This window comes from Palaemon carinicauda, chromosome 30, assembly GCF_036898095.1.
Source record: "Palaemon carinicauda isolate YSFRI2023 chromosome 30, ASM3689809v2, whole genome shotgun sequence".
Classification (NCBI taxonomy): domain Eukaryota; kingdom Metazoa; phylum Arthropoda; class Malacostraca; order Decapoda; family Palaemonidae; genus Palaemon; species Palaemon carinicauda.
Genome location: NC_090754.1, coordinates 90,825,532 through 90,846,221, shown reverse-complemented (window position 1 = coordinate 90,846,221; position 20,690 = coordinate 90,825,532). Strand labels below are relative to the sequence as shown.

Genomic DNA, 20,690 nt, shown 5'->3' with positions numbered 1-20,690 from the left:
GATGTGTGTAAACACCGTATATTTCTCGTTATAACAGGACCCAAAATACAGACAAATTTTAATGTTTGTCATATCTATTGTATAAGAAAACTGGTGAATAGCAAAACCATAACTGTATAGAGTAGCTTTTGTTGTATCATTGAAAATCCTAAATTATCAAAATATGTTATTTTCATTAGTAAAATAAATTTTTGAATATACTTACCCGGTGATCATATAGCTGTCAGCTCTGCTGCCCGACAGAAAAACCTAAGGACAAAATACGCCAGCAATCGCTATACAGGTGGGAGTGTACATCAACTGCGCCATCTGTCGAGCAGGCACTCAAGTACTCCATGTCAACACAGAACCAATTTTCTCCTCGGCCCACTGGGTCTCTATTGGGGAGGAAGGGAGGGTCCTTTAATCTATGATCACCGGGTAAGTATATTCAAAAATTTATTTTACTAATGAAAATAACATTTTTCAATATTAAACTTAGCCGGTGATCATATAGCTGATTCACACCCAGGGGGGTGGGTAGAGACCAGCATTACATGTTAAAGTATTTTGTATTTCATTTTAGCAGTTATTCAAAATAACAAACATAAAATAAATAAGTACCTGGTAAGGAAGTCTACTTGAACAATTACTCTGCCTTTTTAAGTACGTCTTCCTTACTGAGCCTCGCGATCCTCATAGGATGCTGAGCGACTCCTAGGCGCTGAAGTATGAAGGGTTGCAACCCATACTAAAGGACCTCATCAAAACCTCTAATCTAGGCGCTTCTCAAGAAATGACTTTGACCACCCGCCAAATCAAGTAGGATGCGAAAGGCTTCTTAGCCTTCCGGACAACCCAAAAACAATAATAAAACATTTCAAGAGAAAGATTAAAAAAGGTTATGGAATTAGGGAATTGTAGTGGTTGAGCCCTCACCCACTACTGCACTCGTTGCTACGAATGGTCCCAGAGTGTAGCAGTTCTCGTAAAGAGACTGGACATTCTTAAGATAAAAAGACGCGAACACTGATTTGCTTTTCCAATAGGTTGCGTCGAATATACTTTGCAGAGATCTATTTTGTTTAAAGGCCACGGAAGTTGCGACAGCTCTAACTTCGTGTGTCCTTACCTTCAGCAAAGCTTGGTCTTCCTCATTCAGATGGGAATGAGCTTCTCGTATAAACAGTCTGATAAAATAGGATAAAGCATTCTTTGACATAGGCAAAGATGGATTCTTAACTGAACACCATAAAGCTTCAGACGGGCCTCGTAAAGGTTTTAAAATAGAACCTAAGAGCTCTTACAGGACATAAGACTCTTTCTAGTTCATTTCCAACCATACGATAAGTTTGGAATATCGAACGATATTGGTCAAGGCCGAGAAGGCAGCTCGTGTTTGGCTAGAAAACCAAGTTGTAGAACATGTAGCCGTTTCGGATGAGAATCCGATGTTCTTGCTGAAGGCATGAATCTCACTGACTCTTTTAGCTGTGGCTAAGCATATCAGGAAAAGAGTCTTAAAGGTGAGATCTTTCAGGGAGGCTGATTGTAGCGGTTCGAACCTGTCTGACATAAGGAATCTTAGTACCACGTCTAAATTCCAACCAGGTGTAACCAAACGACGCTCCTTCGTGGTCTCAAAAGACTTAAGGAGGTCCTGTAGATCTTTATTGTTGGAAAGATCTAAGCCTCTATGACAGAAGACTGATGCAAACATGCTTCTGTAACCCTTGATAGTGGGAGCTGAAAGAGATCGTTCTTTCCTCAGATATAAGAGAAAGTCAGCTATTTGAGTTACAGAGGTACTGGTCGAGGATACGGATACTGACTTGCACCAGTTTCGGAAGATTTCCCACTTCGATTGGTAGACTCTAAGGGTGGATGTTCTCCTTGCTCTAGCAATCGCTCTGGTTGCCTCCTTCGAAAAGCCTCTAGCTCTCGAGAGTCTTTCGATAGTCTGAAGGCAGTCAGACGAAGAGCGTGGAGGCCTTGGTGTACCTTCTTTACGCGTGGCTGACGTAGAAGGTCCACCCTTAGGGGAAGTGTTCTGGGAACGTCTACTAGCCATCGAAGTACCTCGGTGAGCCATTCTCTCGCGGGCCAGAGGGTAGCAACTAGCGTCAACCTTGTCCCTTCGTGAGAGGTGAACTTCTGCAGTACCTTGTTGACAATCTTGAACGGAGGGAATGCATATAGATCTAGATGTGACAAATCGAGTAGAAAGGCATCTATATGAACTGCTGCTGGGTCCGGGATTGGTGAGCAAAATATTGGGAGCCTCTTGGTCATCGAGGTTGCGAAGAGATCTATGGTTGGCTGGCCCCAGGTGGCCCAAAGTCTCTTGCATACATCCTTGTGGAGGGTCCATTCTGTTGGAATTATTTGTCCCTTCCGACTGAGACAATCTGCCATGACATTCAAGTTGCCTTTGATGAACCTCGTTACTAGTGAAATGTCTAGACCTTTTGACCAGGTGAGGAGGTCCCTTGCGAAATCGTACCATGTCAGAGAGTAGGTTCCTCCTTGCTTGGAGATGTACGCCAAAGCCGTGGTGTTGTCCGAGTTCACCTCCACCACTTTGCCTTGAAGGAGAGACCTGAAGCTTTTCCAGGTCAGACGTACTGCCAGTAGCTTCTCGCAGTTGAAATGCATTGTCCTTTGACTCGAGTTCCATAATCCCGAGCATTCCCTACCGTCTAATGTCGCACCCCAGCCTACGTCCGATGGGTCCGAGAAGAGAACGTGGTTGGGAGTCTGAACAGTCAGGGGAAGACCCTCTCTAAGGTTGATATAGTCCTTTCACCAAGTCAGACCAGACTTTATCTTTCCGGAAACCGGGATCGAGACCGCTTCTAGCGTCTTGTCCTTTTTCCAGTGAAAAGCTAGATGGTATAGAAGAGGACGGAGGTGTAGTCTTCCTAGTGACACAAATTGATCCACGGATGACAGTGTCCTTACCAGACTCATCCACAGCCTGACTGGGCAGCGTTCCTTCTTCAGCATCTTCTGGATGGATAGCAGGGCTGGGGGTTGATCGTCTTGTTCAGCAACGTCCTCATCAGAGGGTTCCTCATCCGAAACTGATGAGGAAACGGCAACGGAGTGGGCAACGTCTGACTTGCTGAATCCGGTCGCACTGGTGGATGCGTGACGGAGCCAGACGCAATATCATGGTACTGCTGCACAGTCTGTGAACTGTCAACAACCATGGGTGCGCGAGGAAGTAGAGCGTCAACCCGAAACTGTCTAGACTGTCTGGGTTGTGCAGTCAACACCCTACCGGGTTGCTGAGGTTGACGCACTGCGTCACAACAAGTCACCTCTGCTGGTTGTTGAACGTCTTCCTAGTGAAACACTGAACGTCAACAACCACCTCCGAGCGTCGCTTAACGTCAACGTGCGAATGGCAACCCACACTGGGTCGCATCGGTGGAGGAACCACCTCAACTGGCAGACGCGAGTAGGATACCTCAGCGTCAACAGGGCGCACAACCAACCGGTTGGAAGGTTGTTGGCCAGAAGGTTCTTCTGCGTATTTAAGTCCTCTATCAAGGACACAAGCTTGGACTGCATGTCTTGCAGCAAAGCCCATTTAGGGTCTACGGGAGAAGGTGTGGCAACAGACGGGGTTAGCGACAGAGGCGGAACCATTTACCATCCCTGGAAGCCTTGTTATGTGTGACATAATAGTACAGCAAAACTTCAAAGGCTCGACAAAAGTTGAGAAGTTGACCTGTAAACAACTTGGAGCGTCTCCTGGCTAGGCGCCAGGGCGAGTCTACCAGAATTGAGAAGTCTACCTGGGCAGAGGCATGAAATCCCAAGCCGAGAACTTCTCTCGTGTCCTATCAGACTCTCGCTCTATAAGCCAGTTTAAAAGAAGGGAAATCAAAGGCTGTATCCCTAAAACTCCTCCTGGTGCAAAAACCAGTCGCCTAGCCAACGTAACGCTCTCTAGGAGAGCGAGAGAGCACTAGCTTAACAACAACGGCTTCGAAGTAGCTAGGCCTAGTGTAAGTACTGACGTTAGGCGAACGAGGAGCAGCAGTTACAAGATCCGGACGAAGATCCTTAAAAAATCATCATGATTTAATTAAAGTCCATAGGAGGCTAAGCAGCTTAAGGCTCCTCTCCAAATGACAGAGTCCTCAAAGGAATATCTGTAGGAGGGAGAACAGCACTTTCTCATCTACAGGAACCTTGTCCGAGAAAAGCTAGGTTATCTCAGTGAGGGTCTCACTGGTGCATTAGCAGCAGACCAGACGGCAACGTTATGTAACTGCTTGACAGTCTGTGAACTGTCAAAAACTGAACTGTCAACCACAACAGGTGCGTGAGGACATACAGCACTGGTGCATTAGTAGCAGACCAGAAGGCCACGTCATGTAACTGCTTGACAGTCTGTGAGCTGGCAACAACCATAGCTGTGTGGGGAAGCCTCTACTCCTGACTGACTAGTCTGCTGCGGGCGAGTAGCGGTAACCACAGTGGGTTGCGGAGGTTGAAGCACAGCGTCAAAACAAAGCAACTTAACTCCACCCTCCTGTTGTTGTGGTAACTCGCGAACGTCAACGGAGGGTAGCGTGCGTCTGTGAACGTCAACGTGCGGCTGGCAGGGTACACTGCGCATGGGTGGTGGAACTCTCACAGGCGGAGTGCGGGAGCAGGTAGCGTCAGCGTCTACTGTACGCACAACCGTGGTTGGTTGTAGGCTAACGGGTGCAGCGTCAACCTTCTCCGCACGATACTCCTGCATAAAAGATGCTAACTGTGTCTGCATAGACTGTAGCAAAGACCACTTAGGGTCTACAGCAGCAGGTGCGGCAACAGACGGTGTTACTGCCTGTTGCGGTACCGCTTTGCCTCTCTTAGGAGGTGTGCAGTCATCGGAAGACTGCAGCGAGTCCGAACTGACCCAGTGGCTACACCTGGGCCGTTGGACTTGCGTGGAAGGGACCGACTTGCGCTTAATAAGCTGCGAGACCTTGGTCCAAGGTTTCTTACGAGAAACCTCTTCCGCAGACGAGAAGTAAATGGGCTCTCTCGTCTTTGTGTGGGTGGGGCGATCTTGGGTAGATACGCCCGAAACCACGGAGGGAAAACGTCTGTTCGTTGATCAAGGCCTGACGAACCCATAAGTCGTTCGACATTACTTCTCCCCTGGGCTTGGGAGCTTGCAAGAGGTCCCGGACTAGGTGAACGACAGGCACGAACAGACGAACCCTCGGACGCAACACTGTAACACTTTGCGCATATCACTTTATCACTTCGATTTTCTGTTTTGCACTTATTTCACTGAAATCGAAACTTTTACTGATTTCTACCTGAAACACGCAATCCTACCCTTCATTAAAAGGTAGTAATTGCGAAAACAGTCGTATAATGCAACAGAAAACATATATAAAGATAAAGAATTCAGTGGCTGGGAAAGAGACTAAACACTAGTTCAAATAAACTACGTTTACAATCTCTCACCGCACAAAGCCTGGGGACAAGAATAAAACCCTAGAAACGTTTTACCTTCTTCCCCGTACAGCGACTAGGGAGGAGAGTAACACGAGAACAACGTTACCCGCTTGAACGGAACGTTTTTTCTCCTCTCTCTCCCTCCGTCTCTATCTCTCTCTCTCTTTCTCTCTTGATTTCGCACCTGAGAGAAGAGCCCAATTATATATCGTCAAAACATGTTATTTGGCTAAAGGAAAAAAACTGAAAGGTTTTCCAAATAAAAAGTTCCTTTAATTTAGAATTTAAAACATTTAAGCTAAGAAAGAATGAACGAAACGTCAGAATCGGTTTACTCTTACTGCAAAGTGAAACCGTGATACACTCTCTCTATCGTAACGATAGAGCGATGTTGAACGTCCTGAACGTCAACAACTGCGTAGTCTAAAAAACTAAACGTTAGTTCATCTTTGAAAACAGTACGAGACTATCAAAGAAATTCTTTCATAAAACATTAAATTTAAAAAGTTTTAAATTCTTTAAAGACTAAATACGATATAACGGGCTCAACGTTGATTAACTTCGGTTCCAAGTTAGGACCGCCTACTATCAGGAAAGGTCGCATATAAACAAAACATAAAAATTTATTTTTATATGTTTATAATAAATGGAAAGTTAATCGAAGAGGCCTAATAAAGGCGGAGAGATATAAAATATATAGATCTATAACGTGTTAAGCAAAATTACTAAAAACCTAAACACACTTCCGTCTAAGGGAAGGGTCGGCCATTTAAAAGTGAAAGAGAGTCCATACTCTCTTTGTCACCATAATTAAATCTATCCAAAACGAGTTCAAGTTTTGAGATGAAGATAAAACCCCTGCATAGCGAAAGCTCAAAAATGGAATAGTGTACTTCACCAAATAGTTGTGAAAACAAATCCAGTTAGTAACAGCGTATTTAGTAGGTCTTGCCAGTGGCACGACAGAGAGAAAATTGGTTCTGTGTTGACATGGAGTACTTGAGTGCCTGCTCGACAGATGGCGCAGTTGATGTACACCCCCACCTGTATAGCGATCGCTGGCGTATTTTGTCCTTAGGTTTTCTGTCGGGCAGCAGAGCTGACAGCTATATGATCACTGGCTAAGTTTAATATTGAAAAAAAGGAGATTTTATATCACGAGTTTCCTAAACACGCCAAAAAACACAATGAAAAATGACGACCATTGTTTTGTTTACGTTTATCTCTGATCATAACGAAGAAACGAACGCATTTACACATCTTTGTATAGGTTAGTTTTATATGATGATTTTGTTATTACCAATGTTGTTCGACTTAATTTTTTTTAGAACTTCGAAATAAATGAAAAAAACGTTTTCCTTTATGACGCCGCCTGAAACGGAAACCTTCCATTTGTTTACTTCGATCATAATAAACAAACGAACGCGTTAAACACACATGATTAAAGTGATAAATATTGATATTAAAAGCATTTAGTAAACATTGTTATTACAAATATTTTACTTACCGTATCCATATAAATTCCTAAATTCGTAGCAAAGCAGAAATTTTTTTTTTTTTATACGTCTAATCAACAATAGCAAAGAGCCGCTATTAACAGTATGGTAATTTATGATAATTCTAAACTTTTACGAAAGATAATTGTCCTTTCCATATCCAAAATACTTTTCTTAGCTGCAGATATAAGTCAACTTGTACCCACCTCAATTATGGAACCATTTGGTAAAAGAAGAAGAAAGTCTTAGGCCGGTATTTAAAGTCATCGAACAATTAGGTTACCGCTAGAACGTTCGATATGATAGAGATGGCGCGAGATTGGAGAAGTAAGGAAAATTGAATCATGCTTGATTTTTAATAAAACTGAACTTTGTGAAACAACAAAGATTTCATTTGTTAGAGATAGAAAGAGGAAAGAAATGAGGGGGGTAGCGAAAGGTATCCTAGACAGAGAGAGAGAGAGAGAGAGAGAGAGAGAGAGAGAGAGAGAGAGAAAGGGGTAGAATGATGGTTTTAAATGCACTAAACAATAAATATGATAGGTTATAAGACATTGGTGCTTATGTAATATCAACTGTATAGATGGTTTGAATAAGTTAAGAAATGGTATAAACAATGCTTTGTTATTGTATTCGTACACTCATATTCTTGAGACCGAGAGCTAGACATCAGCTGATCTGATCACAGCCAAAAGTTAAACAAACATAAGTCAGCAATACTCGATTTATAAAACATTTCCGAAATTTAAAACAAAAGTACAGGGTTTTCTTAAAGCAAAGTTAACTATTTAAATAGTAGCAATTTTCTAGAATAAAGTGAAGTTTCCTAAAAAATAGTAATTGCTGACGAAATCGGATGTCATATTTTAAGCTACGATTGAAATGGATTTATACTCGGTATAATATTTTTTATTTTATATTTAATTGACGCTTTTTAATAAAACCTATTTTGGGTTCTACAAAGGAGGAAAGCATGTGTTAGAATAGGAAATGAAGTGAGCGATTGGTTTCCGGTGAGAGTGGGGCTGAGACAGGGATGTGTGATGTCGCCGTGGTTGTTTAACTTGTATGTTGATGGAGTGGTGAGAGAGGTGAATGCTCGAGTGCTTGGACGAGGATTAAAACTGGTAGACAAGAATGATCATGAATGGGAGGTAAATCAGTTGTTGTTTGCGGATGATACTGTACTGGTTGCAGACACAGAAGAGAAGCTTGACCGACTAGTGAAAGAATTTGGAAGGGTGTGTGAGAGAAGGAAGTTGAGAGTTAATGTGGGTAAGAGTAAGGTTATGAGATGCACGAGAAGGGAAGGTGGTGCAAGGTTGAATGTCATGTTGAATGGAGAGTTACTTGAGGAGGTGGATCAGTTTAAGTACTTGGGGTCTGTTGTTGCAGCAAATGGTGGAGTGGAAGCAGATGTACGTCAGAGAGTCAATGAAGGTTGCAAAGCGTTGGGGGCAGTTAAGGGAGTAGTAAAAAATAGAGGGTTGGGCATGAATGTAAAGAGAGTTCTATATGAGAAAGTGATTGTACCAACTGTGATGTATGGATCGGAGTTGTGGGGAATGAAAGTGATGGAGAGACAGAAATTGAATGTGTTTGAGATGAAGTGTCTGAGGAGTATGGCTGGTGTATCTCGAGTAGATAGGGTTAGGAACGAAGTGGTGAGGGTGAGAACGGGTGTAAGAAATGAGTTAGCGGCTAGAGTGGATATGAATGTGTTGAGGTGGTTTGGCCATGTTGAGAGAATGGAAAATGGCTGTCTGCTAAAGAAGATGATGAATGCAAGAGTTGATGGGAGAAGAACAAGAGGAAGGCCAAGGTTTGGGTGGATGGATGGTGTGAAGAAAGCTCTGGGTGATAGGAGGATAGATGTGAGAGAGGCAAGAGAGCGTGCTAGAAATAGGAATGAATGGCGAGCGATTGTGACGCAGTTCCGGTAGGCCCTGCTGCTTCCTCCGGTGCCTTAGATGACCGCGGAGGTAGCAGCAGTAAGGGGTTCAGCATTATGAAGCTTCATCTGTGTTGGAAATGTGGGAGGTTGGGCTGTGGCACCCTAGCAGTACCAGCTGAACTCAGCTGAGTCCCTGGTTAGGCTGGAGGAACGTAGAGAGTAGAGGTCCCCTTTTTTGTTTTGTTTCTTGTTGATGTCGGCTACCCCCCAAAATTGGGGGAAATGCCTTTGGTATATGTATGTATGTATGTATTTTGGGTTCTTAAGACAGTACATGTAAGTATTGTATAACACCGAGAGAGAGAGAGAGAGAGAGAGAGAGAGAGAGAGAGAGAATCAGCTGTTGTAATCGAATGCCATGTTTTTGTTTTTGTACCACTTGAAGCGAGGAAATGATCACCTAGTCATGTTAATTTCATTCTTAAACTCAGGTTGTAATATGTGAACTAGGATTTTATTTCTTACACACATACAGAGAGAGAGAGAGAGAGAGAGAGAGAGAGAGAGAGATTTGAGTCTCTCTCTCTCTCTCTCTCTCTCTCTCTCTCTCTCTCTCTCTTGGAGAGAGGATTTTATAATTACACCTTGTGCTATACAAAACAAATAATTGTAAAGCAAATCTATACTGTTTAGAAAATGACAAAATATTGCCAACTTGTTACCGAAATTTACGCTATTCACTGCCGATAAACGAACCCAGCCTACGAGTGAAAACATTGAATACCCACAGGGAAAACTAAAGCTTTTATATATTCTATACTAAATAAAAATAATGCTTGAATATACCTTCATTAACAATACCATTAAGATTATCGAAAGGTTAGAGAAAGATAAAGATTGTCGAGAATGTAACCACAATTCTTTTTACATTTTGTCAGCTGGATTCGCATGGTTAAAAGTTGATTTCATTGTTATGGAATTTTTTCCTTATTTAGGCTATTTATTATGAAATTATATAATCAAAATGTAAGATAAATATCGTTTGGTAACATTTATTATTAAGCACTGTATTTAGGGCTACCAATATACCTAAAAATACAATAGATTTGATATATTTTGTAGAGCTTGACTTGCAGACTTTGAATAGCTTTGCTGAAACAATTTTTTTTTTCAACTACCGACCGTATAAATGGGGGAATCGCATAATTCGAACACGCATAATTCGTGACCCTACTGTATTTGATTTATTTGATAGTCTTTTGGCATGTCCCACACTTATATGTTCTAAATTCGATTTGTTGAGGGCAGCTTCCTCCAACTTATATAGCTCACAGCTTTTGTCTGTGAATTCATGATTTAAGTTGCAGTTTAAACACTTGGCTCCAAGTGCACATTCTCCATGGTAAGATTTGGAGCAAATACCACATATTTTTTCATTTTTGCAAACTTTAGACGGGTGCCCAAATTTAAAACAATTAAAGCATTGCAGTGGCTTCTGCTTGAATGGTCTTACTTTAATCCTTTCGTTTTCAATAAGAATATGGAAAGGTACATCAGCATCTTGGAATGTAAGGATTATCATTGATGTACCTGGGACTTTGTGAACTCTCCTTACATTTAGTGGACACATGGCCAGTATCTCCTCCTCTGTAAATTCATATAGATCTCTGTTAAAAACTTCTCCCCTTCCGTAGCTAAAATTTAGGTGGGGTTTGACATCACTTAATTTCATCATTACTTGTTTTTATGTAAGACAGTATTACAGACTGTGTACCTGATTTGGCATGGATGAGGAAACTATTTTTTTCCAAAACGAGATATATCTCCCGGTGCAGTAGTTCCTACTTTTTTTCTGAATTAATTATCCTATTCTATAATAATTCTCTGTAGCCCCCTTTGATTCAGCTAAAAGCCAAATTGGTGGTTTTGGGAGGGCATAACTAAATCTGCGTCTTTTTCCAACCACTCGGCAGGCCTATATACAGTGAACCCTCGCTATTTCGCGGTTCGACCATCGCGGATTCACCACTTCGCGGATTTTTTCCATAACCCATATATATACAGTATTATATATATATATATATATATATATGTATGCATGTATTTATGTATATATGTATGTATGTATATATGTAGGTATGTATATGTGTATACATATTTACATATATATATATATATATATACACACACACACACAATATATATATATATATATATATATATCTAAAGTAGGAAGATGTGATGTAGTTCTAAGGGAAAAGTATGGGAAATATGTCTGGGTAATAAGCAAAGCTCTACCTCCAGTTTGTTTCTTCATTATGATCAGAGATAAACGTAAACAAAACATTGGTTGCCATTTTTTATCGTGCTTTTTAGCGTGTTTAGGAAACCATTGATATAAAATCGCCTTTAATATTTGTGCCTGTTTTAGTTTAGGGTACTGTAGTACATGCATTAAGTGTTCTGTACATTAAAGGGTAGTTTGTTAACAGTACTACGTACAAGGGAAGGTTTTAAAAGTCTGAATATACATGTTGAATAAATAGGTAAATATGGTGTCACTACTTCGCGGATTTTCACCTATCGCGGCCGCGTCTGGAACCTATCTACCGCGATAAACTAGGGTTCACTGTACATCCAAATCCTTTGGTACCTTATCGCAGAGAGCAGCTGTGACATTCAAGTTATTAATTTTAATATTATTCATGTTACTTATTGCACTAAAAGCTTCGTCATAACTACTGTAAGATATCCATGAATCCCATTTTTCATCTTCAAGTTTCATCCTTATTTCTTTTTTACATCCATAGCACTCAAATGCCATCGTAGTTGTCTCTATTGGAATTTGGGTAATATGAAGGATTCGAAGTTTCCTCGTGTTACCCAAATATCAGTAGAATGGTCCCTTCCCGTTCCGAGATCACCAACAGAACTTTCCCTATTCAAATTATCAGAGGTCGTCAACAGTGCAGGGGATGGAGTCAGCAAATCCAGGGGATGGGGAGTCAGTGTTTGAAGGGTCCATAGTTAAGGGTGGGATTTTCTTTATGTTTTTTGTTGGTTGTTTTGTTGGTTTACCTTCTTGAGAATTATAAGAAAGTATCATACGTTGGAAAGGAAATTTGTATTCTCCACTATCGGCACAATGAGAGTATACTTCCCAGATGGCCCACTCCATACCCTACCCGAAGGATAGCATCAAAACAGATATAGAGGCACAGGCGTAAGCTAAACCCGCCTGTTAGAACTGAGACCAAGGATATATGGAACCATCCTCCCCATATCTGTAATGATGGGCTTCTGGCCAGAAGCCAAGAGTCCCACCTCAAGGATTGGATCCCCCTGGATTCCGATGACCCAAACCTTGAGAGTAGTTCCGCCAAAAAGGTCCAAACCATCTTTGGGATGGCTGAGATCATCCAATACTCTCACATATGGCTTTGAATGCAAATACCTCCCAACTGTGATCCCTTCTCCCATTCATCTAAGCAGGCAGTAATAACGAAAGATAAATAAATGAACAAATAAAATAAATACAGTATATACATACATATATGTACAGTGAACTCTCGTTTATCGCGGTAGATAGGTTCCAAACCCAGCCGCGATAGCTGAAAATCTGCGAAGTAGGGACACCATATTTACGTATTTATTTAACATGCATATTCAGTCTTTTAAAACCATCCCTTTACGTAGTACTGTTAACAAACTACCCTTTAATGTACAGAACACTTGATGCATGTACTACAGTACCCTAAACTAAAACAGGCACAAATATTAAAGGCAATTTTATATCATGCGTTTCCTAAACACGCCAAAAAGCACGATAAAAATTGGCAACCAATGTTTTGTTTACGTTTATCTCTGATCATAATGAAGAAACAGACGCATTTACACATCTGTGTATAGGTTAGTTTTTGCATCGACAGCAATCTTACCAAGTATTGATATATATTGATTTTGTTATTACCAATGTTTAACTTAATTTTTCTTAGGACTTCAAAATAAATTAAATGAATGCCATTTATATAATGTTTTTCTTTATGACGCCGTCTGAAACGGAAACCTTCCATTCGTTTACTGTACGCTCCATCTTCGATCGTAATAAACAAACATGTTATTTTCCTTAGTAAAATAAATTTTTGAATATACTTACCCGATGATCATATAGCTGTCAGCTCTGCTGCCCGACAGAAAAACCTACGGGCGGAATACGCCAGCGATCGCTATACAGGTGGGGGTGTACATCAACAGCGCCATCTGTCAAGTAGGTACTCAAGTACTCGATGTCAACAAAGAACCAATTTTCTCCTCTGTCCACTGGGTCTCTATTGGGGAGGATGGGTGGGTCCTTTAATTTATGATCACCGGGTAAGCATATTCAAAAATTTATTTTACTAAGGAAAATAACATTTTTCAATATTAAACTTACCCGATGATCATATAGCTGATTCACACCCAGGGGGGTGGGTAGAGACCAGCATTACATGTTGACATTATTATGAGCTAAGTATTCCGTATTTTATTTTAGCAGTTATTCAAAATAACAAACATAAAATAAATAAGTACCTGGTAAGGAAGTCGACTTGAACAATTACTCTGCCTTTTTAAGTACGTCTTCCTTACTGAGCCTCGCGATCCTCATAGGATGCTGAGCGACTCCTAGGAGCTGAAGTATGAAGGGTTGCAACCCATACTAAAGGTCCTCATCAAAACCTCTAATATAGGCGCTTCTCAAGAAATGACTTTGACCACCCGCCAAATCAAGTAGGATGCGAAAGGCTTCTTAGCCTTCCGGACAACCCAAAACAATAATAAAACATTTCAAGAGAAAGATTAAAAAGGTTATGGAATTAGGGAATTGTAGTGGTGGAGCCCTCACCACTACTGCACTCGTTGCTACGAATGGTCCCAGAGTGTAACAGGTCTCGTAAAGAGACTGGACATTCTTAAGATAAAAGACGCGAACACTGATTTGCTTTTCCAATAGGTTGCGTCGAATATACTTTGCAGAGATCTATTTTGTTTAAAGGCCACGGAAGTTGCGACAGCTCTAACTTCGTGTGTCCTTACCTTCAGCAAAGCTTGGTCTTCCTCATTCAGATGGGAATGAGCTTCTCGTATTAACAGTCTGATAAAATAGGATAAAGAATTCTCTGACAAAGGCAAAGATGGATTCTTAACTGAACACCATAAAGCTTCAGACGGGCCTCGTAAAGGTTTTTAAATAGAACTTAAGAGCTCTTACAGGACATAATACTCTTTCTAGTTCATTTCAAACCATGCGATAAGTTTGGAATATCGAACGATATTGGTCAAGGCCGAGAAGGCAGCTCGTGTTTGGCTAGAAAACCAAGTTGTAGAACATGTAGCCGTTTCGGATGAGAATCCGATGTTCTTGCTGAAGGCATAAATCTCACTGACTCTTTTAGCTGTGGTTAAGCATATCAGGAAAAGAGTCTTAAAGGTGAGATCTTTCAGGGAGGCTGATTGTAGCGGTTCGAACCTGTCTGACATAAGGAATCTTAGTACCACGTCTAAATTCCAACCAGGTGTAACCAAACGACGCTCCTTCGTGGTCTCAAAAGACTTAAGGAGGTCTTGTAGATCTTTATTTTTGGAAAGATCTAAGCCTCTGTGACGGAAGACTGATGCCAACATGCTTCTGTAACCCTTGATAGTGGGAGCTGAAAGAGATCGTTCTTTCCTCAGATATAAGAGAAAGTCAGCTATTTGAGTTACAGAGGTACTGGTCGAGGATACGGATACTGACTTGCACCAGTTTCGGAAGATTTCCCACTTCGATTGGTAGATTCTAAGGGTGGATGTTCTCCTTGCTCTAGCAAACGCTCTGGTTGCCTCCTTCGAAAAGCCTCTAGCTCTCGAGAGTCTTTCGATAATCTGAAGGCAGTCAGACGAAGAGCGTGGAGGCCTTGGTGTACCTTCTTTACGCGTGGCTGACGTAGAAGGTCCACCCTTAGGGGAAGTGTTCTGGGAACGTCTACTAGCCATCGAAGTACCTCGGTGAGTTATTCTCTCGCGGGCCAGAGGGAAGCAACTAGCGTCAACCTTGTCCCTTCGTGAGAGGCGAACTTCTGCAGTACCTTGTTGACAATCTTGAACGGAGGGAATGCATATAGATCTAGATGTGACCAATCTAGTAGAAAGGCATCTATATGAACTACTGCTGGGTCCGGGTAAGTGAGCAAACTATTGGGAGCTTCTTGGTCATCGAGGTTGCGAAGAGATCTATGGTTGGCTGGCCCCAGGTGGCCCAAAGTCTCTTGCATACATCCTTGTGGAGGGTCCAATCTGTTGGAATTATTTGTCCCTTCCTACTGAGACAATCTGCTATGACATTCAAGTTGCCTTGGATGAACCTCGTTACTAGTGAAAAGTCTAGACCTGTTGACCAGGTGAGGAGGTCCCTTGCGATCTCGTACCATGTCAGAGAGTAGGTCCCTCCTTGCTTGGAGAAGTACGTCAAAGCCGGGTGTTGTCCGAGTTCACCTCCACCACTTTGCCTTGAAGGAGAGACCTGAAGCTTTTCCAGGTCAGACGTACTGCCAGTAGCTTCTTGCAGTTGAAATGCATTGTCCTTTGACTCGAGTTCCATAATCCCGAGCATTCCCTACCGCCTAATGTCGCACCCCAGCCTACGTCCGATGCATCCGAGAAGAGAACGTGGTTGGGAGTCTGAACAGTCAGGGGAAGACCCTTTCTAAGGTTGATAAAGTCCTTTCACCAAGTCAGACCAGACTTTATCTTTCCGGAAACCGGGATCGAGACCGCTTCTAGCGTCTTGTCCTTTTTCCAGTGAAAAGCTAGATGATACAGAAGAGGACGGAGGTGTAGTCTTCCAAGTGACACAAAAGAACCACGGATGACAGTGTCCTTACCAGACTCATCCACAGCCTGACAGGGCAGCGTTCCTTCTTCAGCATCTTCTGGATGGATAGCAGGGCTGGGGGTTGATCGTCTAGTTCAGCAACGTCCTCATCAGAGGGTTCCTATCCGAAACTGATGAGGAAACGGCAACGGAGTGGGCAACGTCTGACTCGCTGAATCCGGTCGCACTGGTGGATGCGTGACGGAGCCGGACGCAATATCATGGTACTGCTGCACAGTCTGTGAACTGTCAACCATGGGGACCCGAGGAAGTACAGCGTCAACCCGAAACTGTCTAGACTGTCTGGGTTGTGCAGTCAACACCCTACTGGGTTGCTGAGGTTGCCGCACTGCGTCACAACAAGTCACCTCTGCTGGTTGTTGAACGTCTTCCTAGTGACACACTTCAACAACCACCTCCGAGCGTCGCTTAACGTCAACGTGCGACTGGCAACCCACACTGGGTCGCATCGGTTGAGGAACCACCTCAACTGGCGGACGCGAGTAGGATACCTCAGTGTCAACAGGGCGCACAACCAACCGGTAGGAAGGTTGTTGGCCAGAAGGTTCTTCTCCGTAAAAAGTCCTCTATCAAGGACACAAGCTTGGACTGCATGTCTTGCAGCAAAGCCCATTAGGGTCTACGGGAGCAGGTGTGGCAACAGATGGGGTTAGCGACTGAAGCGGAACCATTTACCATCCCTGGAAGCCTTGTTATGCTTTAATTAAAGTCCATAGGAGGCTAAGCAGCTTAAGGCTCCTCTCCAAATGACAGAGTCCTCAAAGGAATATCAGTAGGAGGGAGAACAGCACTTTCTCATCCACAGGAACCTTGTCCGAGAAAAGCTAGGTTATCTCAGTGAGGGTCTCACTGGTGCATAAGCAGCAGACCAGAAGGCAACGTTATGTAACTGCTTGACAGTCTGTGAACTGTCAAAAACTGAACTGTCAACCACAACAGGTGCGTGAGGACATACAGCACTGGTGCATTAGCAGCAGACCAGAAGGCAACGTTATGTAACTGCTTGACAGTCTGTGAACTGTCAAAAAACTGAACTGTCAACCACAACAGGTGCGTGAGGACATACAGCACTGGTGCATTAGTAGCAGACCAGAAGGCAACGTCATGTAACTGTTTGACAGTCTGTGAGCTGGCAACAACCAAAGCTGTGTGGGGAAGCCTCAACTCCTGACTGACTAGTCTGCTGCGGGTGAGTGGCGGTAACCACAGTGGGTTGCGGAGGCTGACGCACCGTGTCAAAACACGGCAGCTTAACTCCACCCTCCTGTTGTTGTGGTAGCTCACGCACGGCAACGGAGAGCTCCGTGCGTCTGTGGGAGTCAGCATGCGTCTGGCAGGGTAGACTGCGCATGGGTGGAGGAGCTCTCACAGCTGGAGTGTGGGAGCAGGCAGCCTCAGCGTCTGCTGGGCGCACAACCCTGGCAGGTTGTAGGCTAACGGGTGCAGCGCCAACCTCTCCGCAGCCGGAGTGTGGGAGCAGGCAGCCTCAGCGTGAGCTGGGCGCACAACCGTGGCAGGTTGTAGGCTAACGGGTGCAGCGCCAACCTCTCCGCAGCCGGAGTGTGGGAGCAGGCAGCCTCAGCGTGAGCTGGGCGCACAACCGTGGCAGGTTGTAGGCTAACGGGTGCAGCGTTAACCTTCTCCGCACGAAACTCCTGCATAACCGCAGCTAACTGAGTCTGCATAGACTGCAGTAAAGACCACTCAGGGTCTACAAAAGCGGCAACAGACGGAGCTACTGTCCGTTGTGACTGAGGGTCTAAAACAGCGGGTGCGGCAACAGACGGAGTTACTGCCTGTTGCGGTACCACCTTGCCTCTCTTGGGAGGTGTGCAGTCGTCGGATGACTGCAGCGAGTCCGAACTGACCCAGTGGCTACACCTGGGCCGTTGGACTTGCGCGGAAGGGACCGACTTGCACTTAATAAGCTGCGAGACCTTGGTCCAAGGTTTCTTACGAGAAACCTCTTCCGCAGACGAGAAGTAAATGGGCTCTCTCGTCTTTGTGTGGGTGGGGCGATCTTGGGTAGATACGCCCGAAACCACGGAGGGAAAAACGTCTGTTCGCTGATCAAGGCCTGAGGAACCCATAAGTCGTTCGACATTACTTCTCCCCTGGGCTTGGGAGCTTGCAAGAGGTCCCGGACTAGGTGAACGACAGGCACGAACAGACGAACCCTCGGACGCAACACTGTAACACTTTGCGCATATCACTTTATCACCTTGATTTTCTGTTTTGCACTTATTTCACTGAAATCGAAACTTTTACTGATTTCTACCTGAAACACGCAATCCTACCCTTCATTAAAAGGTAGTAATTGCGAAAACAGTCGTATAATGCAACAGAAAACATATATAAAGATAAAGAATTCAGTGGCTGGGAAAGAGACTAAACACTAGATCAAATAAACTACGTTTACAATCTCTCACCGCACATAGCCTGGGAACAAGAATAAAACCTCAGAAACGTTTTACCTTCTTCCCCTACTGCGACTAGGGAGGAGAGTAACACGAGAACAACGTTACCCGCTTGAACGAAACGTTTATCCTCCTCTCTCTCCCTCCGTCTCTATCTCTCTCTTTCTCTCTAGATTTCGCACCTGAGAGAAGAGCCCAATTATATATCGTCAAAACATGTTATTTGCTAAAGGAAAAAACTGAAAGGTTTTCCAAATAAAAAGTTCCTTTAATTTAGAATTTAAACCATTTAAGCTAAGAAAGAATGAACGAAACGCTAGAATAGGTTTACTCTTATTGCAAAGTGAAACCGTGATACACTCTCTCTCTATCGTAACGATAGAGCGCAAGTTGAACGTCCTGAACGTCAACAACTGCGTAGATTAAAAAACTAAACGTTAGTTCATCTTTGAAAACAGTACGAGACTATCAAAGAAATTCTTTCATAAAACATTAAATTTAAAAAGTTTTAAATTCTTTAAAGGTTAAATACGATATAACGGGCTCAACGTTGATTAACTTCGGTTCCAAGTTAGGACCGCCTACTAAAAGGAAAGGTCGCAAATAAACAAAACATAAAAATTTATTTTTATATGTTTATAATAAATGGAAAGTTAATCGAAGAGGCCTAATAAAGGCGGAGAGATATAAAATATATAGATCTATAACGTGTTAAGCAAAATTACTAAAAACCTAAAGACACTTCCGTCTAAGGGAAGGGTCGGCCATTTAAAAGTGAAAGAGAGTCCATACTCTCTTTGTCACCAAAATAAAATCTATCCAAAATGAGTTCAAGTTTTGAAATGAAGATAAAACCCCTGCATAGCGAAAGCTCAAAACTGGAATAGTGTACTTCACCAAATAGTTGTGAAAACAAATCCAGTTAGTAACAGCGTATTTAGTAGGTCTTGCCAGTGGCACGACAGAGAGAAAATTGGTTCTTTGTTGACATCGAGTACTTGAGTACCTACTTGACAGATGGCGCTGTTGATGTACACCCCCACCTGTATAGCGATCGCTGGCGTATTCCGCCCGTAGTTTTTCTGTCGGGCAGCAGAGCTGACAGCTTAATGATCATCGGGTAAGTTTAATATTGAAAAGAAGGCATTAAACGCGCATGATGAAAGTGATAAATAATGATATTAAAAGCTTTTAGTAAATATGTTGTTACAAATATTATTTACCGTATCTATATAAAATCCTACATAAGTAGCAAAGCAGGAAAACAATTTTTTTTCTTTTTTTTTTTGGCGTTTAATCAACAATAACAAAATGCCACTAATGACCGAATGATAATTTACGATAATTCTAAACTGTTACTAAAGATGATTCTCCATTCCATATCCAAAATACTTTTCCTAACTTCAGTTATAAATCAAGTTGTACCCCCCTCAATTATGAAACCATCTAAAAAAAAAAGTAAGAGAAGAAGCAAGTACTAGGCCGATTTTTAAAGTTGTCGAACAATTAAGTTACCGCTGTAACGTTCGATGTGACATAGTGCAAGATTGGAGAAAGTAAGGAAAATTGAATCATGATTGATTTTCAATATAAATGAAACTTTGTGAAGCAACAAAGATTTCATTTGTTAGTGAGATAGAGGTAAGGAATGACAAGTAGTGAAAAGTAGCCGAGAGAGAGAGAGAGAGAGAGAGAGAGAGAGAGAGAGAGAGAGAGAGAGAGAGAGAGAGAGAGAGAGAGAGAGTTTTAAATGTAATAAACAAAAAAATATGATAGGTTATAACACACATTGGTGCTTAAGTAATATCAACTGTATAGATGGTTTGAATAAGTTAAGAAATGGTATAAACAATACTTCGTACGCGCATATTCTTGAGACCGGCAGCTAGACGTCAGCTGATCTGATCACAGCCAAAAGTAAAACAAAAAGAAGTCAACAATACTCGATTTTTAAAACACACCCGAAATTTAAAAACAAAAGTACATGCTTTCTTAATGTGCAATTAACTATTTAAAGAGTAGCAATTTTCTAGAATAAAATGATGTTTCCCCCAAAAATAGTGGTTTGCTGATGAAATCGGATGCCGTATTTAATGAAAAAAGTCCGCGAAGCCGTGAATCCGCGATGGTCGGACCGCGAAGTAGCGAGGGCTCACTGTATACATATATATGCATACATCTACATATACACATATACATACATACATACATACATACATACATATATATATATATATATATATATATATATATATATATATATATATATATATATATATATATATATATACATATAACTTTAGAGAAATAATACTCACTGAGTTTGGACAGCAAGACAAAAGAAAGTTGATAAAATTAGGAGAATGTTGAAGAAATATTGAGCAGAAGGAATAGAGGAAAGGGAGAGAAATTTAGATTCAAACTTGGGGAGCAATTTCCCCAAGTTCGAGAGCCCTCTTGCCCGTCACAATTCTTCAACAATATGAAGAAACCACATGACTGCGTCAAGGCATTCTCTCATTAAT

At 42.3% G+C, this 20,690-nt stretch overlaps 1 protein-coding gene across 2 annotated transcripts in view; it reads right to left on the bottom strand.

Moving 5' to 3' along the window:
• LOC137623348 (kinesin-like protein KIF23) overlaps positions 1 to 20,690 on the bottom strand; it is a 180,855-nt gene that overhangs the window by 120,488 nt on the left and 39,677 nt on the right. The window lies entirely within an intron of this gene.